Source organism: Carcharodon carcharias, chromosome 10 (genome assembly GCF_017639515.1).
Source record: "Carcharodon carcharias isolate sCarCar2 chromosome 10, sCarCar2.pri, whole genome shotgun sequence".
In the NCBI taxonomy this organism is placed as follows: Eukaryota; Metazoa; Chordata; class Chondrichthyes; order Lamniformes; family Lamnidae; genus Carcharodon; species Carcharodon carcharias.
The window spans coordinates 77,620,066-77,646,436 of NC_054476.1; positions in this window are offsets into that span (position 1 = coordinate 77,620,066).

Below are 26,371 nucleotides of genomic sequence, written 5' to 3' on the forward strand. Positions count from 1 at the left end.
GTGGTTGGCACAGAATAGGATGAACTGTATGTCTGAGACTGTGGTTGGCACACAGCTGGAGGGACAGTCTGTCTGAGATCGTGGTTAGCACAGTGCAGGAGGGACAGTCTGACTGAGACTGTGGTTGGCACAGAATGGGATAGATAGTCTGTTTGAAACTGTGGTTGGCAGAGAGCGGTAGGGACAGTCCGTCTGAGACTGTGGTTGGCACAGAGCGGGAGTTACAGTTTGTCAGAGACTGTGGTTGGCCCAGAGCAGGAGGGACATTCCGTCTGAGACTGTGGTTGGCACTGAGCAGGACGGACAGTCTGTCTGAGACTGTGGTTGGCACTGAGCGTGAGGGACAGTCTGTCTGAGACTGTGGTTCACTGAGAGCGGGTGGGACAGTCTGTTTGTGATTGCGGTTGGCACACAGCAGGAGGGACGATCTGTCTGAGACTGTGGTTGGCACAGAAAGGGATAGGCAATCTGTCGGAGACTGTGGTTGGCACTGACCAGGAGGAACAGTTTGTCTGAGACTATGGTTCACAGAGAGTGGGAGGGACTGTCTGTCTGTGATTGCGGTTGGCACATAGCAGGAGGGACGGTAAGTCTGAGACTGTGGTTGGCACAGAATGGGAAAAGCATTCTGTCTGGACTGTAGTTGGCACAGAGCAGGAGGGACAGTCTGACTTAGAATATGGTTCGCATAGAATGGGTTAGACAGTCTGTTTGAGACAGTGCTTAGCACAGAGAGGCAGGGGCCGTCTGTCAGAGACTGTCATTGCCACAGATTGGGAGGGACAGTCTGTCTGAGACTGTAGTTGGCAAAGAGTGGGAGGGACAGTCTGTCTGAGTGTGGTTGGCACAGAGCGGGAGGGACAGTCTGTCTGAGATTGCTGTTGGCACAGAGCAGGAGGGACAGTCTGACTGCGACTGTGGTTGGAACAGAGCATGAGGGACAGTCTGTCTGAGACTGTGGTTGGCACAGAGCAGGAGGAACAGTCTGTCTGAGACTGTGTTTGGCACAGAGCGGGAGGGAGAGTCTGTCTGAGATTGCGGTAGGCATAGAATGGAATAGACAGTCTGTCTGAGACTGTAGTTGGCACAGAGTGGGAGGGACAGTCTGTCTGAGACTGTGGTTGGCACAGAGTGGGAGGGACCATCTGTCTCAGACTGTGGTTTGCAGAGAGTGGGAGGGACCGTCTGTCTGTGATTGCGTTTGGCACAGAGCAAGAGGGACCATCTGTCTGATACTGTGGTTGGCACAAAATGGGATAGACAGTCTGTTGGAGACTGTGAATGGCACAGAGTGGGACGGACAGTCCGTCTGAGACTGTGGGTAGAACAGAGCGGGAGGGACAATCTGTCTGAGACTGTGGTTGGCGTGGACCGGGAGGGACAGTCTGACTGAGACTGTGGTTGGCACTGAGAAGGAAGGACAGTCCATCTGAGACTGTGGTTGGCACTGAGCTGGAGGGAAAGTCTGTCTGAGACTGTGGTTGGCACAGAGCGGAAGGGACAGTCTTCCTGAGATGGTGGTTGGCACTGAGCGGGAGGGACAGTCTGTCTGATATTGTGGAATGCAGAGCTCAAGAGGGACAGTCTGACTTAGACAGTGGTTGGCACAGAATGTGATAGACAGACTCTTGGAGACTGTGATTGGCACAGAGCAGGAGGGACAGACTGTCTGAGAATGTTGTTGGCACACAGTAGGAAGGACATTCTGTCCAAGACTTTGGCTGCCACATAGCTGGAGGGACAGTCTGTATGAGATGGTTCTTGGCACCGAATGGGATAGACAGTCTGTCTGAGACTATGCTTGGCACAGAGTGGGAGGGACAGTCTGTCTGAGACTGTGCTTGGCACAGAGTTGGAGGGAGAGTCCGTTTGAGACTGTGGTTGGCACAGAGCATGAGGGACAGTCCATCTGAGACGGTGGTTGGCACAGAGCAGGAGGGACAATCTGTCTGAGATGTGGTTGGCACAGAGCAGGAGGGACAGTCTGTCTGAGACTGTGGTTATCACAGAGCGGGAGGGACAGTCTGACTGAGACTGTGGTTGGCACTGAGTGGGAGGGACAGTCCATCTGAGATTGTGGTTGGCACTGAGTGGGAGGGACAGTCCATCTGAGACTGTGGTTGGCACTGAGCGGGAGGGACAGACTGTCTGAGACTGTGGTTGGCACAAAGGAGGGACAATCTGTCTGAGACTGTGGTTGGCACAGAGCGGGAGGGACAGGCCATCTGAGACAGTGGTTGGCACAGAGCGGGAGGGACTGTATGTCTGAGACTGTGGTTGGCACACAGCAGGAAGGACATTCTGTCCAAGACTTTGGCTGGCACAAAGCAGGAGGTACAGTCTGTCTGAGACTGTGGTTGGCACCGAATGGGATAGACAGTCTGTCTGAGACTGTGCTTGGCACAGAGTGGGAGGGAAAGTCTGTCTGAGACTGTGCTTGGCACAGAGTTGGAGGGAGAGTCTGTTTGAGACTGTGGTTTGCACAGAGCATGAGGGACAGTCCGTCTGAGACTGTGGTTGGCACAGAGCGGGAGGGACAATCTGTCTGAGACAGTGGTTGGCACAGAGCAGGAACGACAGTCTGACTTAGACTGTGGTTGGCATAGAATTGGGTAGACAGTCTGTTTGAGACATTTCATGTCACTGAGCGGGAGGGGCAGTCTGTCTGAGTCTCTGGTTGGCAGAGAATGGGATGAACAGTTTCTCTTAGACTCAGGTTGGCACAGAGCGGGAGGGACAGTCTGTATGAGACTGTGGTTGGCACTGAGCAGGAAGGACAGTCCATCTGAGACTGTTGTTGGCACAGAGTGGGAGTGTCAGTCCATCTGAGACTGTGGTTGGCACAGAGCGGGGGGGACAGTCTGTCTGAGACTGTGGTTCGCACACAGCAGGAAGGACATTCTGTCCAAGACTTTGGCTGGCACAGAGCAGGAGGTACAGTCTGTCTGAGACTGTGGTTGGCACAGAATGGGATAGACAGTCTGTCTGAGACTGTGCTTGGCACAGAGTGGGAGGGACAGTCTGTCTGAGACTGTGCTTGGCACAGAGTTGGAGGGAGAGTCCGTTTGAGACTGAGGTTTGCACAGAGCATGGGGGAAAGTCCGTCTGAGACTGTGGTTGGCACAGAGCGGGAGGGACAATCTGTCTGAGACAATGGTTGTCACAGAGCAGGAGGGACAGTCCATCTGAGACTGTGGTTGTCACAGAGCGGGAGGGACAGTCTGTCTTAGACTGTGGTTGGCACAGAGCGGGATGGGCAGTCTGTCTGAGACTGTGGTTGGCACAGAGCGGGAGGGACAGTCTGACTTAGACTGTGGTTGGCATAGAATTGGTTAGACAGTCTGTTTGAGACATTTCATATCACAGAGCGGGAGGGGCAGTCTGTCTGAGTCTCTGGTTGGCTAAGAATGGGATGAACAGTTTCTCTTAGACTCAGGTTGGCAAAGTGCGGGAGGGACAGTCTGTACGAGACGGTGGTTGGCACTGAGAAGGAAGGACAGTCCATCTGAGACTGTGGTTGGCACAGAGCTGGAGAGAAAGTCTGTCTGAGACTGTGGTTGGCACAGAGCAGAAGGGACAGTCTGCCTGAGATGGTGGTTGGCACTGAGCGGGAGGGACAGTCTGTCTGATATTGTGGAATGCAGAGCTCAAGAGGGACAGTCTGACTTAGACAGTGGTTGGCACAGAATGTGATAGACAGACTCTTGGAGACTGTGATTGGCACAGAGCAGGAGGGACAGTCTGTCTGAGAATGTTGTTGGCACACAGTAGGAAGGACATTCTGTCCAAGACTTTGGCTGCCACATAGCTGGAGGGACAGTCTGTATGAGATGGTTGTTGGCACCGAATGAGATAGACAGTCTGTCTGAGACTGTGCTTGGCACAGAGTGGGAGGGACAGTCTGTCTGAGACTGTGCTTGGCACAGAGTTGGAGGGAGAGTCCGTTTGAGACTGTGGTTGGCACAGAGCATGAGGGACAGTCCGTCTGAGACTGTGGTTGGCACAGAGCAGGAGGGACAATCTGTCTGAGACAGTGGTTGGCACAGAGCAGGAGGGACAGTCTGTCTGAGACTGTGGTTCTCACAGAGCGGGAGGGACAGTCTGTCTTAGACTGTGGTTGGCACAGAGCGGGATGGGCAGTCTGTCTGATACTGTGGTTGGCACAGAGCAGGAGGGACAGTCTGACTTAGACTGTGGTTGGCATAGAATAGGTTAGACAGTCTGTTTGAGACATTTCATGTCACAGAGTGGGAGGGGCAGTCTGTCTGAGTCTCTGGTTGGCAGAGAATGGGATGAACAGTTTCTCTGAGACTCAGGTTGGCACAGTGCGGGAGGGACAGTCTGTATGAGACTGTGGTTGGCAATGAGCAGGAAGGACAGTCCATCTGAGACTGTGGTTGGCACAGAGTGGGAGTGTCAGTCCGTCTGAGACTGTGGTTGGCACAGAGCGGGAGGGACAGTCTGTCTGAGACTGTGCTTGGCACAGAGCGGAAGGGACAGTCTGCCTGAGATGGTGGTTGGCACTGAGCGGGAGGGACAGTCTGTCTGAGATTGTGGAATGCAGAGCGCAGGAGGGACAGGCTGACTTAGACAGTGGTTGGCACAGAATGTGATAGACAGACTCTTGGAGACTGTGATTGGCACAGAGAGGGAGGGACAGTCTGTCTGAGAATGTTGTTGGCACACTGTAGGTAGGACATTCTGTCCAAGACTTTGGCTGCCACATAGCTGGAGGGACAGTCTGTATGAGACAGTTGTTGGCACAGAATGGGATAAACAGTCTGTCTTAGACTGTGGGTGGCAGAGAGCGGGAGGAACAGTCTGTGTGATATTGCGGTTGGCACAGAGCAGGAGGGAAAATCTGACTGAGACTTTGGTTGGCACAGAATACTATAGACAGTCTGTTGGAGACTGTGAATGGCACAGAGTGGGAGGGACAGTCCGTCTGAGACTGTGGTTGGCACAGAGCAGGAGGGACAGTCTGTCTGAGACTGTGGATGGCACTGAGCAGGAGGGACAGTCCATCTGAGACTGTGGTTGTCACTGAGCGGGCGGAGCAGTCTGTCTGAGACTGTGGTTTGCACAGAGCAGGAGAAACAATCTGTCTGAGACTGTGGTTGGCACAGAGCAGGAGGGACAATCTCTCTGAGACTGTTGTTGGCACACAGCAGGAAGGACATTCTGTCCAAGACTGTGGTTAGCACAAAGCAGGAGGGACAGTTTTTCTGAGACTGTGGTTGGCACAGAATGGGATAGACAGTCTGTCTGAGACTGTGGTTGGCACAGAGTGGAAGGGACAGTCCGTTTGAGACTGTGGTTTGCACAGATCGGGGGTGACAGTCCGTCTGAGACTATGGTTGGCACAGAGTTGGAGGGAGAGTCCGCTTGAGACTGTGGTTTGCACAGAGCATGAGGGACAGTCCGTCTGAGACTGTGGTTGGCACAGAGCAGGAGGGACAATCTGTCTGAGACAGTGTTTGGCACAGAGCAGAAGGGACAGTCCGTCTTAGACTGTGTTTGTCACAGAGCGGGAGGGACAGTCTGTCTTAGACTGTGGTTGGCACAGAGCGGGAGGGACAGTCTGACCTAAACTGTGGTTGGCATAGAATTGTTTAGACTGTCTGTTTGAGACATTTCATGTCACAGAGCGGGAGGGGCAGTCTGTCTGAGTCTCTGGTTGGCAGAGAATGGGATGAACAGTTTCTCTGAGACTCAGGTTGGCACAGTGCGGGAGGGACAGTCTGTATGAGACTGTGGTTGGCACTGAGCAGGAAGGACAGTCCATCTGAGACTGTGGTTGGCACAGAGTGGGAGGTTCCGTCCGTCTGAGACTGTGGTTGGCACAGAGCGGGAGGGAGAGTCTGTCTGAGACTGTGCTTGGCACAGAGCAGAAGGGACAGTCTGCCTGAGATGGTGGTTGGCACTGAGCGGGAGGGACAGTCTGTCTGAGACTGTGCTTGGCACAGAGTGGGAGGGACAGTCTGTCTGAGACTGTGCTTGGCACAGAGTTGGAGGGACAGTCCGTTTGAGACTGTGGTTTGCACAGAGCATGAGGGACAGTCTGTCTGAGACTGTGGTTGGCACAGAGCAGGAGGGACAATCTGTCTGAGACAGTGGTTGGCACAGAGCAGGAGGGACAGTCCGTCTGAGACTGTGGTTGTCACAGAGCGGGAGGGACAGTCTTTCTTAGATTGTGGTTGGCACAGAGCGGGATGGGCAGTCTGTCTGAGACTGTGGTTGGCACAGAGCAGGAGGGACAGTCTGACTTAGACTGTGGTTGGCAAAGAATTGGTTAGACAGTCTGTTTGAGACATTTCATGTCACAGAGCGGGAGGGGCAGTCTGTCTGACTCTCTGGTTGGCAGAGAATGGGATGAACAGTTTCTCTGAGACTCAGGTTGGCACAGTGCGGGAGGGACAGTCTGTATGAGACTGTGGTTGGCACTGAGCAGGAAGGACAGTCCATCTGAGACTGTGGTTGGCACAGAGTGGGAGTGTCAGTCCATCTGAGACTGTGGTTGGCACAGAGTGGGAGGGACAGTCTGTCTGAGACTGTGCTTGGCACAGAGCGGAAGGGACAGTCTGCCTGAGATGGTGGTTGGCACTGAGCGGGAGGGACAGTCTGTCTGAGATTGTGGAATGCAGAGTGCAGGAGGGACAGTCTGACTTAGACAGTGGTTGGCACAGAATGTGATAGACAGACTCTTGGAGACTGTGATTGGCACAGAGAGGGAGGGACAGTCTGTCTGAGAATGTTGTTGGCACACAGTAGGAAGGACATTCTGTCCAAGACTTTGGCTGCCAAATAGCTGGAGGGACAGTCTGTATGAGACGGTTGTTTGCACCGAATGGGATAAACAGTCTGTCTGAGACTGTGGGTGGCAGAGAGCGGGAGAAACAGTCTGTCTGATATTGCCATTGGCACAGAGCAGGAGGGACAATCTGACTGAGACTTTGGTTGGCACATAATACTATAGACAGTCTGTTGGAGACTGTGAATGGCACAGAGTGGGAGGGACAGTCCGTCTGAGACTGTGGTTGGCACAGAGCAGGAGGGACAGTCTGTCTGAGACTGGTTGGCACTGAGCGGGAGGGACAGTCCATCTGAGACTGTGGTTGTCACTGAGCGGGCGGGGCAGTCTGTCTTAGACTGTGGTTTGCACAGAGCAGGAGAAACAATCTGTCTGAGACTGTGGTTGGCACAGAGCAGGAGGGACAGTCTCTCTGAGACTGTTGTTGGCACACAGCAGGAAGGACATTCTGTCCAAGACTGTAGTTGGCACAAAGCAGGAGGGACAGTTTTTCTGAGTGTGGTTGGCACAGAATGTGATAGACAGTCTGTCTGAGACTGTGGTTGGCACAGAGTGCGAGGGACAATCCGTTTGAGACTGTGGTTTGCACAGAGCGGGGGTGACAGTCCGTCTGAGACAATGGTTGGCACAGTGGGGGAGGGACATTCTGTCTGAGACTGTGGTTGGCACAGAGCAGGAGGGACATTCTGACTCAGACTATGGTTGGCATAGAATGGGATAGAAATACTGTTGGAAACTGTGATTGGCATAGAGCAGGAGGGACAATCTGTCTGAGACTGTGGTTGGCACAGAGCGGCAGCGACAGTCTGTCTTAGACTATGGTTGGCACTGAGCGGGAGGGACAGTCCATCTGAGACTGTGGTTGTCACTGAGCATGCGGGACAGTCCATCTGAGACTGTGGTTGGCACAGAGCAGGAGGGACAATCTGTCTGAGACTGTAGTTGGCACAGAGCAGTCGGGAAAGTCCGTCTGAGACTGTGGTTGGCACAGAGCAGGAGGGACAATCTCTCTGAGACTGTTGTTGGCACACAGCAGGAAGGACATTCTGTCCAAGACTTTGGCTGGCACAAAGCAGGAGGGACAGTTTTCTGAGACTGTGGTTGGCACAGAATGGGATAGACAGTCTGTCTGAGACTGTGCTTGGCACAGAGTGGGAGGGACAGTCTGTCTGAGACTGTGGTTGGCACAGAGTGGGAGGAACAGTCCGTTTGAGACTGTGGTTTGCACAGAGCTGGGGGGACAGTCCATCTGAGACTGTGGTAGGCACAGAGAGGGAGGGACATTCTGTCTGAGACTGTGGTTGGCACAAAGCAGGAGAGACATTCTGACTTAGACTATGGTTGGCATAGAATGGGTTATACAGTCTGTTTGAGACAGTGCTTGGCACAGAGTGGGATGGACAGTCTGTCTGAGACTGTGGTTGGCACAGAATAGGATGAACTTTATGTCTGAGACTGTGGTTGGCACAGAGCGGGAGGGACAGTCTGTCTGAGATTGTGGTTAGCACAGTGCAGGAGGGACATTCCGTCTGAGACTGTGGTTGGCACTGAGCGGGACGGACAGTCTGTCTGAGACTGTGGTTGGCACTGAGCGTGAGTGACAGTCTGTCTGAGACTGTGGTTCACTGAGAGCGGGTGGGACAGTCTGTTTGTGATTGCGGTTGGCACACAGCAGGAGGGACGATCTGTCTGAGACTGTGGTTGGCACAGAAAGGGATAGGCATTCTGTCTGAGACTGAGGTTGGCACAGAGCAGTAGAGACAGTCTGACTTAGACTATGGTTGGCATAGAATGGGTTAGACAGTCTGTTTGAGACAGTGCTTAGCACAGAGCAGGAGGGGCCGTCCGTCTGAGACTGTGGTTGGCACACAGTGGGAGGGACAGTCTGTCTGAAACTGTGGTTGGCACAGCGTGAGAGGGACAGTCTGTCTGAGTGTGGTTGGCACAGTGCGGGAGGGACAGTCTGTCTGAGTTTGCTGCTGGCAAAGAGCAGGAGGGACATTCTGACTGCGACTGTGGTTGGCACAGAGCGTGAGGGACAGTCTATCTGAGACTGTGGTTCACAGAGAGCGGGCGGGACAGTCTGTCTGTGATTGTGGTTGGCACACAGCAGGAGGGACCGTCTGTCTGAGACTATGGTTGGCACAGAGCGGGAGGAACAGTCTGTCTGAGACTGTGTTTGGCACAGAGTGGGAGGAACATTCTGTCTGAGACTGTGCTTGGCACAGAGCGGAAGGGACAGTCTGCCTGAGATGGTGGTTGGCACTGAGCGGGAGGGACAGTCTGTCTGATATTGTGGTTTGCAGAGCACAGGAGGGACAGTCTGACTTAGACAGTGGTTGGCACAGAATGTGATAGACAGACTCTTGGAGACTGTGATTGGCACAGAGTGGGAGGGACAGTCTGTCTGAGAATGTTGTTGGCAAACAGTAGGAAGGACATTCTGTCCAAGACTTGGCTGCCACATAGCTGGAGGGATAGTCTGTATGAGATGGTTGTTGGCACAGAATGGGATAGACAGTCTGTCTGAGACTGTGCTTGGCACAGAGTGGGAGGGACAGTCTGTCTGAGACTGTGCATGGCACAGAGTTGGAGGGACAGTCCGTTTGAGACTGTGGTTTGCACAGAGCATGAGGGACAGTCCGTCTGAGACTGTGGTTGGCACAGAGCAGGAGGGACAATCTGTCTGAGACAGTGGTTGGCACAGAGCAGGAGGGACAGTCCGTCTGAGACTGTGGTTGTCACAGAGCGGGAGGGACAGTCTGTCTTAGACTGTGGTTGGCACAGAGCGGGATGGGCAGTCTGTCTGAGACTGTGGTTGGCACAGAGCTGGAGGGACAGTCTGACTTAGACTGTGGTTGGCAAAGAATTGGTTAGACAGTCTGTTTGAGACATTTCATGTCACAGAGCGGGAGGGGCAGTCTGACTCTCTGGTTGGCAGAGAATGGGATGAACAGTTTCTCTGAGACAAAGGTTGGCACAGTGCGGGAGGGACAGTCTGTATGAGACTGTGGTTGGCACTGAGCAGGAAGGACAGTCCATCTGAGACTGTGGTTGGCACAGAGTGGGAGTGTCAGTCCGTCTGAGACTGTGGTTGGCACAGAGTGGGAGGGACAGTCTGTCTGAGACTGTGCTTGGCACAGAGCGGAAGGGACAGTCTGCCTGAGATGGTGGTTGGCACTGAGCGGGAGGGACAGTCTGTCTGAGATTGTGGAATGCAGAGTGCAGGAGGGACAGTCTGACTTAGACAGTGGTTGGCACAGAATGTGATAGACAGACTCTTGGAGACTGTGATTGGCACAGAGAGGGAGGGACAGTCTGTCTGAGAATGTTGTTGGCACACAGTAGGAAGGACATTCTGTCCAAGACTTTGGCTGCCAAATAGCTGGAGGGACAGTCTGTATGAGACGGTTGTTTGCACCGAATGGGATAAACAGTCTGTCTGAGACTGTGGGTGGCAGAGAGCGGGAGAAACAGTCTGTCTGATATTGCCATTGGCACAGAGCAGGAGGGACAATCTGACTGAGACTTTGGTTGGCACGGAATGGTATAGACAGTCTGTTGGAGACTGTGAATGGCACAGAGTGGGAGGGACAGTCCGTTTGAGACTGTGGTTGGCACAGAGCAGGAGGGACAGTCTGTCTGAGACTGTGGTTGGCACTGAGCGGGAGGGACAGTCCATCTGAGACTGTGGTTGTCACTGAGTGGGCGGGGCAGTCTGTCTTAGACTGTGGTTTGCACAGAGCAGGAGAAACAATCTGTCTGAGACTGTGGTTGGCACAGAGCAGGAGGGACAGTCTCTCTGAGACTGCTGTTGGCACACAGCAGGAAGGACATTCTGTCCAAGACTGTAGTTGGCACAAAGCAGGAGGGACAGTTTTTCTGAGAGTGTGGTTGGCACAGAATGTGATAGACAGTCTGTCTGAGACTGTGGTTGGCACAGAGTGCGAGGGCAATCCGTTTCAGACTGTGGTTTGCACAGAGCGGGGGTGACAGTCCATCTGAGACTATGGTTGGCACAGTGGGGGAGGGACATTCTGTCTGAGACTGTGGTTGGCACAGAGTGGGAGGGACAGTCTGTCTGAGACTGTGCTTGGCACAGAGTTGGAGGGATAGTCTGTTTGAGACTGTGGTTGGCACAGAATGGTATAGACAGTCTGTTGGAGACTGTGAATGGCACAGAGCAGGAGGGACAGGCTGTCTGAGACTGTGGTTGGCACTGAGCAGGAGAAACAATCTGTTTGAGACTGTGCTTGGCACAGAGCAGGAGCGACAGTCTCTCTGAGACTGTTGTTGGCACACAGCCTGAAGGACATTCTGTCCAAGACTGTGGTTGGCACAAAGCAGGAGGGACAGTTTTTCTGAGACTGTGGTTGGCACAGAATGGGATAGACAGTCTGTCTGAGACTGTGGTTGGCACAGAGTGGGAGGGACAGTCCGTTTGAGACTGTGGTTTGCACAGAGCGGGGGTGACAGTCCGTCTGAGACTATGGTTGGCACAGTGTGGGAGGGACATTCTGTCTGAGACTGTGGTTGGCACAGAGCAGGAGGGACATTCTGACTCAGACTATGGTTGGCATAGAATGGGATAGAAATACTGTTGGAGACTGTGATTGGCATAGAGCAGGAGGGACAATCTGTCTGAGACTGTGGTTGCCACAGAGCGGGAGGAACAGTCTGTCTGAGACTGTGTTTGGCACAGAGCGGGAGGAACAGTCTGTCTGAGACTGTGGTTGTCACAGAGCAGGAGGGACAGTCTGTCTGAGATTGCGGTTGGCACAGAATGGGATAGACAGTCTGTCTGAGACCGTGGTTGGCACAGAGTGGGAGTGACTGTCTGAGACTGTGGTTGGCACAGAGCGGGAGGAACCATCTGTCTCAGACTGTGGTTCGCGGAGAGTGGGAGGGACCGTCTGTCTGTGATTACGGTTGGCACAGAGCAGGAGGAACCGTCTGTCTGAGACTGTGGTTGGCACAAAATGGGATAGACAGTCTGTTGGAGACTGTGAATGGCACAGAGTGCGATGGACAGTCCGTCTGAGACTGTGGTTAGAACAGAGCGGGAGGGACAGTCTGACTGAGACTGTGGTTGGCACTGAGTGGGAGGGACATTCCATCTGAGACTGTGGTTGGCACTGAGTGGGAGGGACAGTCTGTCTGAGACTGTGGTTGGCACAGAGCGGAAGGGACAGTCTGCCTGAGATGGTGGTTGGCACTGAGCGGGAGGGAGAGTCTGTCTGATATTGTGGAATGCAGAGCACAGGAGGGACAGTCTGACTTAGACAGTGGTTGGCACAGAATGTGATAGACAGACTCTTGGAGACTGTGATTGGCACAGAGCAGGAGGGACAGTCTGTCTGAGAATGTTGTTGGCACACAGTAGGAAGGACATTCTGTCCAAGACTTGGCTGCCACATAGCTGGAGGGATAGTCTGTATGAGATGGTTGTTGGCACCGAATGGGATAGACAGTCTGTCTGAGACTGTGCTTGGCACAGAGTGGGAGGGACAGTCTGCCTGAGATGGTGGTTGGCACTGAGCGGGAGGGACAGTCTGTCTGATATTGTGGAATGCAGAGCACAGGAGGGACAGTCTGACTTAGACAGTGGTTGGCACAGAATGTGATAGACAGACTCTTGGAGACTGTGATTGGCACAGAGCAGGAGGGACAGTCTGTCTGAGAATGTTGTTGGCACACAGTGGAAGGACATTCTGTCCAAGACTTGGCTGCCACATAGCTGGAGGGATAGTCTGTATGAGATGGTTGTTGGCACCGAATGGGATAGACAGTCTGTCTGAGACTGTGCTTGGCACAGAGTGGGAGGGACAGTCTGTCTGAGACTGTGCTTGGCACAGAGTTGGAGGGAGAGTCCGTTTGAGACTGTGGTTTGCACAGAGCATGAGGGACAGTCCGTCTGAGACTGTGGTTGGCACAGAGCAGGAGGGACAATCTGTCTGAGACAGTGGTTGGCACAGAGCAGGAGGGACAGTCCGTCTGAGACTGTGGTTGTCACAGAGCGGGAGGGACAGTCTTTCTTAGATTGTGGTTGGCACAGAGCGGGATGGGCAGTCTGTCTGAGACTGTGGTTGGCACAGAGCAGGAGGGACAGTCTGACTTAGACTGTGGTTGGCAAAGAATTGGTTAGACAGTCTGTTTGAGACATTTCATGTCACAGAGCGGGAGGGGCAGTCTGTCTGACTCTCTGGTTGGCAGAGAATGGGATGAACAGTTTCTCTGAGACTCAGGTTGGCACAGTGCGGGAGGGACAGTCTGTATGAGACTGTGGTTGGCACTGAGCAGGAAGGACAGTCCATCTGAGACTGTGGTTGGCACAGAGTGGGAGTGTCAGTCCATCTGAGACTGTGGTTGGCACAGAGTGGGAGGGACAGTCTGTCTGAGACTGTGCTTGGCACAGAGCGGAAGGGACAGTCTGCCTGAGATGGTGGTTGGCACTGAGCGGGAGGGACAGTCTGTCTGAGATTGTGGAATGCAGAGTGCAGGAGGGACAGTCTGACTTAGACAGTGGTTGGCACAGAATGTGATAGACAGACTCTTGGAGACTGTGATTGGCACAGAGAGGGAGGGACAGTCTGTCTGAGAATGTTGTTGGCACACAGTAGGAAGGACATTCTGTCCAAGACTTTGGCTGCCAAATAGCTGGAGGGACAGTCTGTATGAGACGGTTGTTTGCACCGAATGGGATAAAAGGTCTTTCTGAGACTGTGGGTGGCAGAGAGCGGGAGAAACAGTCTGTCTGATATTGCCGTTGGCACAGAGCAGGAGGGACAATCTGACTGAGACTTTGGTTGGCACATAATACTATAGACAGTCTGTTGGAGACTGTGAATGGCACAGAGTGGGAGGGACAGTCCATCTGAGACTGTGGTTGGCACAGAGCAGGAGGGACAGTCTGTCTGAGACTGTGGTTGGCACTGAGCGGGAGGGACAGTCCATCTGAGACTGTGGTTGTCACTGAGCGGGCGGGGCAGTCTGTCTTAGACTGTGGTTTGCACAGAGCAGGAGAAACAATCTGTCTGAGACTGTGGTTGGCACAGAGCAGGAGGGACAGTCTCTCTGAGACTGTTGTTGGCACACAGCAGGAAGGACATTCTGTCCAAGACTGTAGTTGGCACAAAGCAGGAGGGACAGTTTTTCTGAGTGTGGTTGGCACAGAATGTGATAGACAGTCTGTCTTAGACTGTGGTTGGCACAGAGTGTGAGGGACAATCCGTTTGAGACTGTGGTTTGCACAGAGCGGGGGTGACAGTCCGTCTGAGACAATGGTTGGCACAGTGGGGGAGGGACATTCTGTCTGAGACTGTGGTTGGCACAGAGCAGGAGGGACATTCTGACTCAGACTATGGTTGGCATAGAATGGGATAGAAATACTGTTGGAAACTGTGATTGGCATAGAGCAGGAGGGACAATCTGTCTGAGTCTGTGGTTGGCACAGAGCGGCAGCGACAGTCTGTCTTAGACTGTGGTTGGCACTGAGCGGGAGGGACAGTCCATCTGAGACTGTGGTTGTCACTGAGCATGCGGGACAGTCCGTCTGAGACTGTGGTTGGCACAGAGCAGGAGGGACAATCTGTCTGAGACTGTAGTTGGCACAGAGCAGTCGGGACAGTCCGTCTGAGACTGTGGTTGGCACAGAGCAGGAGGGACAATCTCTCTGAGACTGTTGTTGGCACACAGCAGGAAGGACATTCTGTCCAAGACTTTGGCTGGCACAAAGCAGGAGGGACAGTTTTCTGAGACTGTGGTTGGCACAGAATGGGATAGACAGTCTGTCTGAGACTGTGCTTGGCACAGAGTGGGAGGGACAGTCTGTCTGAGACTGTGGTTGGCACAGAGTGGGAGGAACAGTCCGTTTGAGACTGTGGTTTGCACAGAGCTGGGGGGACAGTCCGTCTGAGACTGTGGTAGGCACAGAGAGGGAGGGACATTCTGTCTGAGACTGTGGTTGGCACAAAGCAGGAGAGACATTCTGACTTAGACTATGGTTGGCATAGAATGGGTTATACAGTCTGTTTGAGACAGTTCTTGGCACAGAGTGGGATGGACAGTCTGTCTGAGACTGTGGTTGGCACAGAATAGGATGAACTTTATGTCTGAGACTGTGGTTGGCACAGAGCAGGAGGGACAGTCTGTCTGAGATTGTGGTTAGCACAGTGCAGGAGGGACAGTCTGACTGAGACTGTGCTTGGCACAGAATGGGATGGACAGTCCGTCTGAGACTGTGGTTGGCACAGAGCGGGAGGGACAGTTTGTCAGAGACTGTGGTTGGCCCAGAGCGGGAGGGACATTCCGTCTGAGACTGTGGTTGGCACTGAGCGGGACGGACAGTCTGTCTGAGACTGTGGTTCACTGAGAGCGGGTGGGACAGTCTGTTTGTGATTGCGGTTGGCACACAGCAGGAGGGACGATCTGTCTGAGACTGTGGTTGGCACAGAAAGGGATAGGCATTCTGTCTGAGACTGAGGTTGGCACAGAGCAGTAGGGACAGTCTGACTTAGACTATGGTTGGCATAGAATGGGTTAGACAGTCTGTTTGAGACAGTGCTTAGCACAGAGCAGGAGGGGCCGTCCGTCTGAGACTGTGGTTGGCACACAGTGGGAGGGACAGTCTGTCTGAAACTGTGGTTGGCACAGAGTGAGAGGGACAGTCTGTCTGAGTGTGGTTGGCACAGTGCGGGAGGGACAGTCTGTCTGAGTTTGCTGCTGGCAAAGAGCAGGAGGGACATTCTGACTGCGACTGTGGTTGGCACAGAGCGTGAGGGACAGTCTATCTGAGACTGTGGTTCACAGAGAGCGGGCGGGACAGTCTGTCTGTGATTGTGGTTGGCACACAGCAGGAGGGACCGTCTGTCTGAGACTATGGTTGGCACAGAGCGGGAGGAACAGTCTGTCTGAGACTGTGTTTGGCACAGAGTGGGAGGAACATTCTGTCTGAGACTGTGCTTGGCACAGAGCGGAAGGGACAGTCTGCCTGAGATGGTGGTTGGCACTGAGCGGGAGGGACAGTCTGTCTGATATTGTGGTTTGCAGAGCACAGGAGGGACAGTCTGACTTAGACAGTGGTTGGCACAGAATGTGATAGACAGACTCTTGGAGACTGTGATTGGCACAGAGCGGGAGGGACAGTCTGTCTGAGAATGTTGTTGGCAAACAGTAGGAAGGACATTCTGTCCAAGACTTGGCTGCCACATAGCTGGAGGCATAGTCTGTATGAGATGGTTGTTGGCACCGAATGGGATAGACAGTCTGTCTGAGACTGTGCTTGGCACAGAGTGGGAGGGACAGTCTGTCTGAGACTGTGCTTGGCACAGAGTTGGAGGGAGAGTCCGTTTGAGACTGTGGTTTGCACAGAGCATGAGGGACAGTCCGTCTGAGACTGTGGTTGGCACAGAGCAGGAGGGACAATCTGTCTGAGACAGTGGTTGGCACAGAGCAGGAGGGACAGTCCGTCTGAGACTGTGGTTGTCACAGAGCGGGAGGGACAGTCTGTCTTAGACTGTGGTTGGCACAGAGCGGGATGGGCAGTCTGTCTGAGACTGTGGTTGGCACAGAGCTGGAGGGACAGTCTGACTTAGACTGTGGTTGGCAAAGAATTGGTTAGACAGTCTGTTTGAGACATTTCATGTCACAGAGCGGGAGGGGCAGTCTGACTCTCTGGTTGGCAGAGAATGGGATGAACAGTTTCTCTGAGACAAAGGTTGGCACAGTGCGGGAGGGACAGTCTGTATGAGACTGTGGTTGGCACTGAGCAGGAAGGACAGTCCATCTGAGACTGTGGTTGGTACAGAGTGGGAGTGTCAGTCCGTCTGAGACTGTGGTTGGCACAGAGTGGGAGGGACAGTCTGTCTGAGACTGTGCTTGGCACAGAGCGGAAGGGACAGTCTGCCTGAGATGGTGGTTGGCACTGAGCGGGAGGGACAGTCTGTCTGAGATTGTGGAATGCAGTGTGCAGGAGGGACAGTCTGACTTAGACAGTGGTTGGCACAGAATGTGATAGACAGACTCTTGGAGACTGTGATTGGCACAGAGAGGGAGGGACAGTCTGTCTGAGAATGTTGTTGGCACACAGTAGGAAGGACATTCTGTCCAAGACTTTGGCTGCCAAATAGCTGGAGGGACAGTCTGTATGAGACGGTTGTTTGCACCGAATGGGATAAACAGTCTGTCTGAGACTGTGGGTGGCAGAGAGCGGGAGAAACAGTCTGTCTGATATTGCCATTGGCACAGAGCAGGAGGGACAATCTGAATGAGACTTTGGTTGGCACGGAATGGTATAGACAGTCTGTTGGAGACTGTGAATGGCACAGAGTGGGAGGGACAGTCCGTTTGAGACTGTGGTTGGCACAGAGCAGGAGGGACAGTCTGTCTGAGACTGTGGTTGGCACTGAGCGGGAGGGACAGTCCATCTGAGACTGTGGTTGTCACTGAGCGGGCGGGGCAGTCTGTCTTAGACTGTGGTTTGCACAGAGCAGGAGAAACAATCTGTCTGAGACTGTGGTTGGCACAGAGCAGGAGTGACAGTCTCTCTGAGACTGTTGTTGGCACACAGCAGGAAGGACATTCTGTCCAAGACTGTAGTTGGCACAAAGCAGGAGGGACAGTTTTTCTGAGAGTGTGGTTGGCACAGAATGTGATAGACAGTCTGTCTGAGACTGTGGTTGGCACAGAGTGCGAGGGACAATCCATTTCAGACTGTGGTTTGCACAGAGCGGGGGTGACAGTCCATCTGAGACTATGGTTGGCACAGTGGGGGAGGGACATTCTGTCTGAGACTGTGGTTGGCACAGAGCAGGAGGGACATTCTGACTCAGACTATGGTTGGCAGAGAATGGGATAGAAATACTGTTGGAGACCGTGATTGGCATAGAGCAGGAGGGACAATCTGTCTGAGACTGTGGTTGGCACAGAGCGGGAGCGACAGTCTGTCTTAGACTGTGGTTGGCACTGAGCGGGAGGGACAGTCCATCTGAGACTGTGGTTGTCACTGAGCGTGCGGGACAGTCTGTCTGAGACTGTGGTTGGCACAGAGCAGGAGGGACAATCTGTCTGAGACTGTAGTTGGCACAGAGCAGTCGGGACAGTCCGTCTGAGACTGTGGTTGGCACAGAGCAGGAGGGACAATCTCTCTGAGACTGTTGTCGGCACACAGCAGGAAGGACATTCTGTCCAAGACTTTGAATGGCACAAAGCAGGAGGGACAGTTTTCTGAGACTGTGGTTGGCACAGAATGGGATAGACAGTCTGTCTGAGACTGTGGTTGGCACAGAGTGGGAGGGACAGTCTGTCTGAGACTGTGGTTGGCACTGAGCGGGAGGGACAGTCCATCTGAGACTGTGGTTGTCACTGAGCGGGCGGGGCAGTCTGTCTTAGACTGTGGTTTGCACAGAGCAGGAGAAACAATCTGTCTGAGACTGTGGTTGGCACAGAGCAGGAGGGACAGTCTCTCTGAAACTGTTGTTGGCACACAGCAGGAAGGACATTCTGTCCAAGACTGTAGTTGGCACAAAGCAGGAGGGACAGTTTTTCTGAGAGTGTGGTTGGCACAGAATGTGATAGACAGTCTGTCTGAGACTGTGGTTGGCACAGAGTGCGAGGGACAATCCGTTTCAGACTGTGGTTTGCACAGAGCGGGGTGACAGTCCGTCTGAGACTATGGTTGGCACAGTGGGGGAGGGACATTCTGTCTGAGACTGTGGTTGGCATAGAATGGGATAGAAATACTGTTGGAGACTGTGATTGGCATAGAGCAGGAGGGACAATCAGTCTGAGACTGTGGTTGGCACAGAGCGGGAGCGACAGTCTGTCTTAGACTGTGGTTGGCACTGAGCGGGAGGGACAGTCCATCTGAGACTGTGGTTGTCACTGAGCATGCGGGACAGTCCGTCTGAGACTGTGGTTGGCACAGAGCAGGAGGGACAATCTGTCTTAGACTGTAGTTGGCACAGAGCAGTCGGGACAGTCCGTCTGAGACTGTGGTTGGCACAGAGCAGGAGGGACAATCTCTCTGAGACTGTTGTTGGCACACAGCAAGAAGGACATTCTGTCCAAGACTTTGGCTGGCACAAAGCAGGAGGGACAGTTTTCTGAGACTGTGGTTGGCACAGAATGGGATAGACAGTCTGTCTGAGACTGTGCTTGGCACAGAGTGGGAGGGACAGTCTGTCTGAGACTGTGGTTGGCACAGAGTGGGAGGGACAGTCCGTTTGAGACTGTGGTTTGCACAGAGCAGGAGGGACAGTCTGTCTGAGACTGTGGTTGGCACTGAGCGGGAGGGACAGTCCATCTGAGACTGTGGTTGTCACTGAGCGGGCGGGGCAGTCTGTCTTAGACTGTGGTTTGCACAGAGCAGGAGAAACAATCTGTCTGAGACTGTGGTTGGCACAGAGCAGGAGGGACAGTCTCTCTGAGACTGTTGTTGGCACACAGCAGGAAGGACATTCTGTCCAAGACTGTAGTTGGCACAAAGCAGGAGGGACAGTTTTTCTGAGAGTGTGGTTGGCACAGAATGTGATAGACAGTCTGTCTGAGACTGTGGTTGGCACAGAGTGCGAGGGACAATCCGTTTCAGACTGTGGTTTGCACAGAGCGGGGGTGACAGTCCATCTGAGACTATGGTTGGCACAGTGGGGGAGGGACATTCTGTCTGAGACTGTGGTTGGCACAGAGCAGGAGGGACATTCTGACTCAGACTATGGTTGGCAGAGAATGGGATAGAAATACTGTTGGAGACCGTGATTGGCATAGAGCAGGAGGGACAATCTGTCTGAGACTGTGGTTGGCACAGAGCGGGAGCGACAGTCTGTCTTAGACTGTGGTTGGCACTGAGCGGGAGGGACAGTCCATCTGAGACTGTGGTTGTCACTGAGCATGCGGGACAGTCTGTCTGAGACTGTAGTTGGCACAGAGCAGTCGGGACAGTCCGTCTGAGACTGTGGTTGGCACAGAGCAGGAGGGACAATCTCTCTGAGACTGTTGTTGGCACACAGCAGGAAGGACATTCTGTCCAAGACTTTGGCTGGCACAAAGCAGGAGGGACAGTTTTCTGAGACTGTGGTTGGCACAGAATGGGATAGACAGTCTGTCTGAGACTGTGCTTGGCACAGAGTGGGAGGGACAGTCTGTCTGAGACTGTGGTTGGCACAGAGTGGGAGGAACAGTCCGTTTGAGACTGTGGTTTGCACAGAGCTGGGGGGACAGTCCGTCTGAGACTGTGGTAGGCACAGAGAGGGAGGGACATTCTGTCTGAGACTGTGGTTGGCACAAAGCAGGAGAGACATTCTGACTTAGACTATGGTTGGCATAGAATGGGTTATACAGTCTGTTTGAGACAGTGCTTGGCACAGAGTGGGATGGACAGTCTGTCTGAGACTGTGGTTGGCACAGAGTGGGAGTGACTGTCTGAGACTGTGGTTGGCACAGAGCGGGAGGAACCATCTGTCTCAGACTGTGGTTCGCGGAGAGTGGGAGGGACCGTCTGTCTGTGATTACGGTTGGCACAGAGCAGGAGGAACCGTCTGTCTGAGACTGTGGTTGGCACAAAATGGGATAGACAGTCTGTTGGAGACTGTGAATGGCACAGAGTGCGATGGACAGTCCGTCTGAGACTGTGGTTAGAACAGAGCGGGAGGGACAGTCTGACTGAGACTGTGGTTGGCACTGAGTGGGAGGGACATTCCATCTGAGACTGTGGTTGGCACTGAGTGGGAGGGACAGTCTGTCTGAGACTGTGGTTGGCACAGAGCGGAAGGGACAGTCTGCCTGAGATGGTGGTTGGCACTGAGCGGGAGGGACAGTCTGTCTGATATTGTGGAATGCAGAGCACAGGAGGGACAGTCTGACTTAGACAGTGGTTGGCACAGAATGTGATAGACAGACTCTTGGAGACTGTGATTGGCACAGAGCAGGAGGGACAGTCTGTCTGAGAATGTTGTTGGCACACAGTAGGAAGGACATTCTGTCCAAGACTTGGCTGCCACATAGCTGGAGGGATAGTCTGTATGAGATGGTTGTTGGCACCGAATGGGATAGACAGTCTGTCTGAGACTGTGCTTGGCACAGAGTGGGAGGGACAGTCTGCCTGAGATGGTGGTTGGCACTGAGCGGGAGGGACAGTCTGTCTGATATTGTGGAATGCAGAGCACAGGAGGGACAGTCTGACTTAGACAGTGGTTGGCACAGAATGTGATAGACAGACTCTTGGAGACTGTGATTGGCACAGAGCAGGAGGGACAGTCTGTCTGAGAATGTTGTTGGCACACAGTGGAAGGACATTCTGTCCAAGACTTGGCTGCCACATAGCTGGAGGGATAGTCTGTATGAGATGGTTGTTGGCACCGAATGGGATAGACAGTCTGTCTGAGACTGTGCTTGGCACAGAGTGGGAGGGACAGTCTGTCTGAGACTGTGCTTGGCACAGAGTTGGAGGGAGAGTCCGTTTGAGACTGTGGTTTGCACAGAGCATGAGGGACAGTCCGTCTGAGACTGTGGTTGGCACAGAGCAGGAGGGACAATCTGTCTGAGACAGTGGTTGGCACAGAGCAGGAGGGACAGTCCGTCTGAGACTGTGGTTGTCACAGAGCGGGAGGGACAGTCTTTCTTAGATTGTGGTTGGCACAGAGCGGGATGGGCAGTCTGTCTGAGACTGTGGTTGGCACAGAGCAGGAGGGACAGTCTGACTTAGACTGTGGTTGGCAAAGAATTGGTTAGACAGTCTGTTTGAGACATTTCATGTCACAGAGCGGGAGGGGCAGTCTGTCTGACTCTCTGGTTGGCAGAGAATGGGATGAACAGTTTCTCTGAGACTCAGGTTGGCACAGTGCGGGAGGGACAGTCTGTATGAGACTGTGGTTGGCACTGAGCAGGAAGGACAGTCCATCTGAGACTGTGGTTGGCACAGAGTGGGAGTGTCAGTCCATCTGAGACTGTGGTTGGCACAGAGTGGGAGGGACAGTCTGTCTGAGACTGTGCTTGGCACAGAGCGGAAGGGACAGTCTGCCTGAGATGGTGGTTGGCACTGAGCGGGAGGGACAGTCTGTCTGAGATTGTGGAATGCAGAGTGCAGGAGGGACAGTCTGACTTAGACAGTGGTTGGCACAGAATGTGATAGACAGACTCTTGGAGACTGTGATTGGCACAGAGAGGGAGGGACAGTCTGTCTGAGAATGTTGTTGGCACACAGTAGGAAGGACATTCTGTCCAAGACTTTGGCTGCCAAATAGCTGGAGGGACAGTCTGTATGAGACGGTTGTTTGCACCGAATGGGATAAAAGGTCTTTCTGAGACTGTGGGTGGCAGAGAGCGGGAGAAACAGTCTGTCTGATATTGCCGTTGGCACAGAGCAGGAGGGACAATCTGACTGAGACTTTGGTTGGCACATAATACTATAGACAGTCTGTTGGAGACTGTGAATGGCACAGAGTGGGAGGGACAGTCCGTCTGAGACTGTGGTTGGCACAGAGCAGGAGGGACAGTCTGTCTGAGACTGTGGTTGGCACTGAGCGGGAGGGACAGTCCATCTGAGACTGTGGTTGTCACTGAGCGGGCGGGGCAGTCTGTCTTAGACTGTGGTTTGCACAGAGCAGGAGAAACAATCTGTCTGAGACTGTGGTTGGCACAGAGCAGGAGGGACAGTCTCTCTGAGACTGTTGTTGGCACACAGCAGGAAGGACATTCTGTCCAAGACTGTAGTTGGCACAAAGCAGGAGGGACAGTTTTTCTGAGTGTGGTTGGCACAGAATGTGATAGACAGTCTGTCTTAGACTGTGGTTGGCACAGAGTGTGAGGGACAATCCGTTTGAGACTGTGGTTTGCACAGAGCGGGGGTGACAGTCCGTCTGAGACAATGGTTGGCACAGTGGGGGAGGGACATTCTGTCTGAGACTGTGGTTGGCACAGAGCAGGAGGGACATTCTGACTCAGACTATGGTTGGCACAGAATGGGATAGAAATACTGTTTGATACTGTGTTTGGCATAGAGCAGGAGGGACAATCTGTCTGAGTCTGTGGTTGGCACAGAGCGGCAGCGACAGTCTGTCTTAGACTGTGGTTGGCACTGAGCGGGAGGGACAGTCCATCTGAGACTGTGGTTGTCACTGAGCATGCGGGACAGTCCGTCTGAGACTGTGGTTGGCACAGAGCAGGAGGGACAATCTGTCTGAGACTGTAGTTGGCACAGAGCAGTCGGGACAGTCCGTCTGAGACTGTGGTTGGCACAGAGCAGGAGGGACAATCTCTCTGAGACTGTTGTTGGCACACAGCAGGAAGGACATTCTGTCCAAGACTTTGGCTGGCACAAAGCAGGAGGGACAGTTTTCTGAGACTGTGGTTGGCACAGAATGGGATAGACAGTCTGTCTGAGACTGTGCTTGGCACAGAGTGGGAGGGACAGTCTGTCTGAGACTGTGGTTGGCACAGAGTGGGAGGAACAGTCCGTTTGAGACTGTGGTTTGCACAGAGCTGGGGGGACAGTCCGTCTGAGACTGTGGTAGGCACAGAGAGGGAGGGACATTCTGTCTGAGACTGTGGTTGGCACAAAGCAGGAGAGACATTCTGACTTAGACTATGGTTGGCATAGAATGGGTTATACAGTCTGTTTGAGACAGTTCTTGGCACAGAGTGGGATGGACAGTCTGTCTGAGACTGTGGTTGGCACAGAATAGGATGAACTTTATGTCTGAGACTGTGGTTGGCACAGAGCAGGAGGGACAGTCTGTCTGAGATTGTGGTTAGCACAGTGCAGGAGGGACAGTCTGACTGAGACTGTGCTTGGCACAGAATGGGATGGACAGTCCGTCTGAGACTGTGGTTGGCACAGAGCGGGAGGGACAGTTTGTCAGAGACTGTGGTTGGCCCAGAGCGGGAGGGACATTCCGTCTGAGACTGTGGTTGGCACTGAGCGGGACGGACAGTCTGTCTGAGACTGTGGTTCACTGAGAGCGGGTGGGACAGTCTGTTTGTGATTGCGGTTGGCACACAGCAGGAGGGACGATCTGTCTGAGACTGTGGTTGGCACAGAAAGGGATAGGCATTCTGTCTGAGACTGAGGTTGGCACAGAGCAGTAGGGACAGTCTGACTTAGACTATGGTTGGCATAGAATGGGTTAGACAGTCTGTTTGAGACAGTGCTTAGCACAGAGCAGGAGGGGCCGTCCGTCTGAGACTGTGGTTGGCACACAGTGGGAGGGACAGTCTGTCTGAAACTGTGGTTGGCACAGAGTGAGAGGGACAGTCTGTCTGAGTGTGGTTGGCACAGTGCGGGTGGGACAGTCTGTCTGAGTTTGCTGCTGGCAAAGAGCAGGAGGGACATTCTGACTGCGACTGTGGTTGGCACAGAGCGTGAGGGACAGTCTATCTGAGACTGTGGTTCACAGAGAGCGGGCGGGACAGTCTGTCTGTGATTGTGGTTGGCACACAGCAGGAGGGACCGTCTGTCTGAGACTATGGTTGGCACAGAGCGGGAGGAACAGTCTGTCTGAGACTGTGTTTGGCACAGAGTGGGAGGAACATTCTGTCTGAGACTGTGCTTGGCACAGAGCGGAAGGGACAGTCTGCCTGAGATGGTGGTTGGCACTGAGCGGGAGGGACAGTCTGTCTGATATTGTGGTTTGCAGAGCACAGGAGGGACAGTCTGACTTAGACAGTGGTTGGCACAGAATGTGATAGACAGACTCTTGGAGACTGTGATTGGCACAGAGCGGGAGGGACAGTCTGTCTGAGAATGTTGTTGGCAAACAGTAGGAAGGACATTCTGTCCAAGACTTGGCTGCCACATAGCTGGAGGGATAGTCTGTATGAGATGGTTGTTGGCACCGAATGGGATAGACAGTCTGTCTGAGACTGTGCTTGGCACAGAGTGGGAGGGACAGTCTGTCTGAGACTGTGCTTGGCACAGAGTTGGAGGGAGAGTCCGTTTGAGACTGTGGTTTGCACAGAGCATGAGGGACAGTCCGTCTGAGACTGTGGTTGGCACAGAGCAGGAGGGACAATCTGTCTGAGACAGTGGTTGGCACAGAGCAGGAGGGACAGTCCGTCTGAGACTGTGGTTGTCACAGAGCGGGAGGGACAGTCTGTCTTAGACTGTGGTTGGCACAGAGCGGGATGGGCAGTCTGTCTGAGACTGTGGTTGGCACAGAGCTGGAGGGACAGTCTGACTTAGACTGTGGTTGGCAAAGAATTGGTTAGACAGTCTGTTTGAGACATTTCATGTCACAGAGCGGGAGGGGCAGTCTGACTCTCTGGTTGGCAGAGAATGGGATGAACAGTTTCTCTGAGACAAAGGTTGGCACAGTGCGGGAGGGACAGTCTGTATGAGACTGTGATTGGCACTGAGCAGGAAGGACAGTCCATCTGAGACTGTGGTTGGTACAGAGTGGGAGTGTCAGTCCGTCTGAGACTGTGGTTGGCACAGAGTGGGAGGGACAGTCTGTCTGAGACTGTGCTTGGCACAGAGCGGAAGGGACAGTCTGCCTGAGATGGTGGTTGGCACTGAGCGGGAGGGACAGTCTGTCTGAGATTGTGGAATGCAGTGTGCAGGAGGGACAGTCTGACTTAGACAGTGGTTGGCACAGAATGTGATAGACAGACTCTTGGAGACTGTGATTGGCACAGAGAGGGAGGGACAGTCTGTCTGAGAATGTTGTTGGCACACAGTAGGAAGGACATTCTGTCCAAGACTTTGGCGGCCAAATAGCTGGAGGGACAGTCTGTATGAGAAGGTTGTTTGCACCGAATGGGATAAACAGTCTGTCTGAGACTGTGGGTGGCAGAGAGCGGGAGAAACAGTCTGTCTGATATTGCCATTGGCACAGAGCAGGAGGGACAATCTGAATGAGACTTTGGTTGGCACGGAATGGTATAGACAGTCTGTTGGAGACTGTGAATGGCACAGAGTGGGAGGGACAGTCCGTTTGAGACTGTGGTTGGCACAGAGCAGGAGGGACAGTCTGTCTGAGACTGTGGTTGGCACTGAGCGGGAGGGACAGTCCATCTGAGACTGTGGTTGTCACTGAGCGGGCGGGGCAGTCTGTCTTAGACTGTGGTTTGCACAGAGCAGGAGAAACAATCTGTCTGAGACTGTGGTTGGCACAGAGCAGGAGGGACAGTCTCTCTGAGACTGTTGTTGGCACACAGCAGGAAGGACATTCTGTCCAAGACTGTAGTTGGCACAAAGCAGGAGGGAAAGTTTTTCTGAGAGTGTGGTTGGCACAGAATGTGATAGACAGCCTGTCTGAGACTGTGGTTGGCACAGAGTGCGAGGGACAATCCGTTTCAGACTGTGGTTTGCACAGAGCGGGGGTGACAGTCCATCTGAGACTATGGTTGGCACAGTGGGGGAGGGACATTCTGTCTGAGACTGTGGTTGGCACAGAGCAGGAGGGACATTCTGACTCAGACTATGGTTGGCAGAGAATGGGATAGAAATACTGTTGGAGACCGTGATTGGCATAGAGCAGGAGGGACAATCTGTCTGAGACTGTGGTTGGCACAGAGCGGGAGCGACAGTCTGTCTTAGACTGTGGTTGGCACTGAGCGGGAGGGACAGTC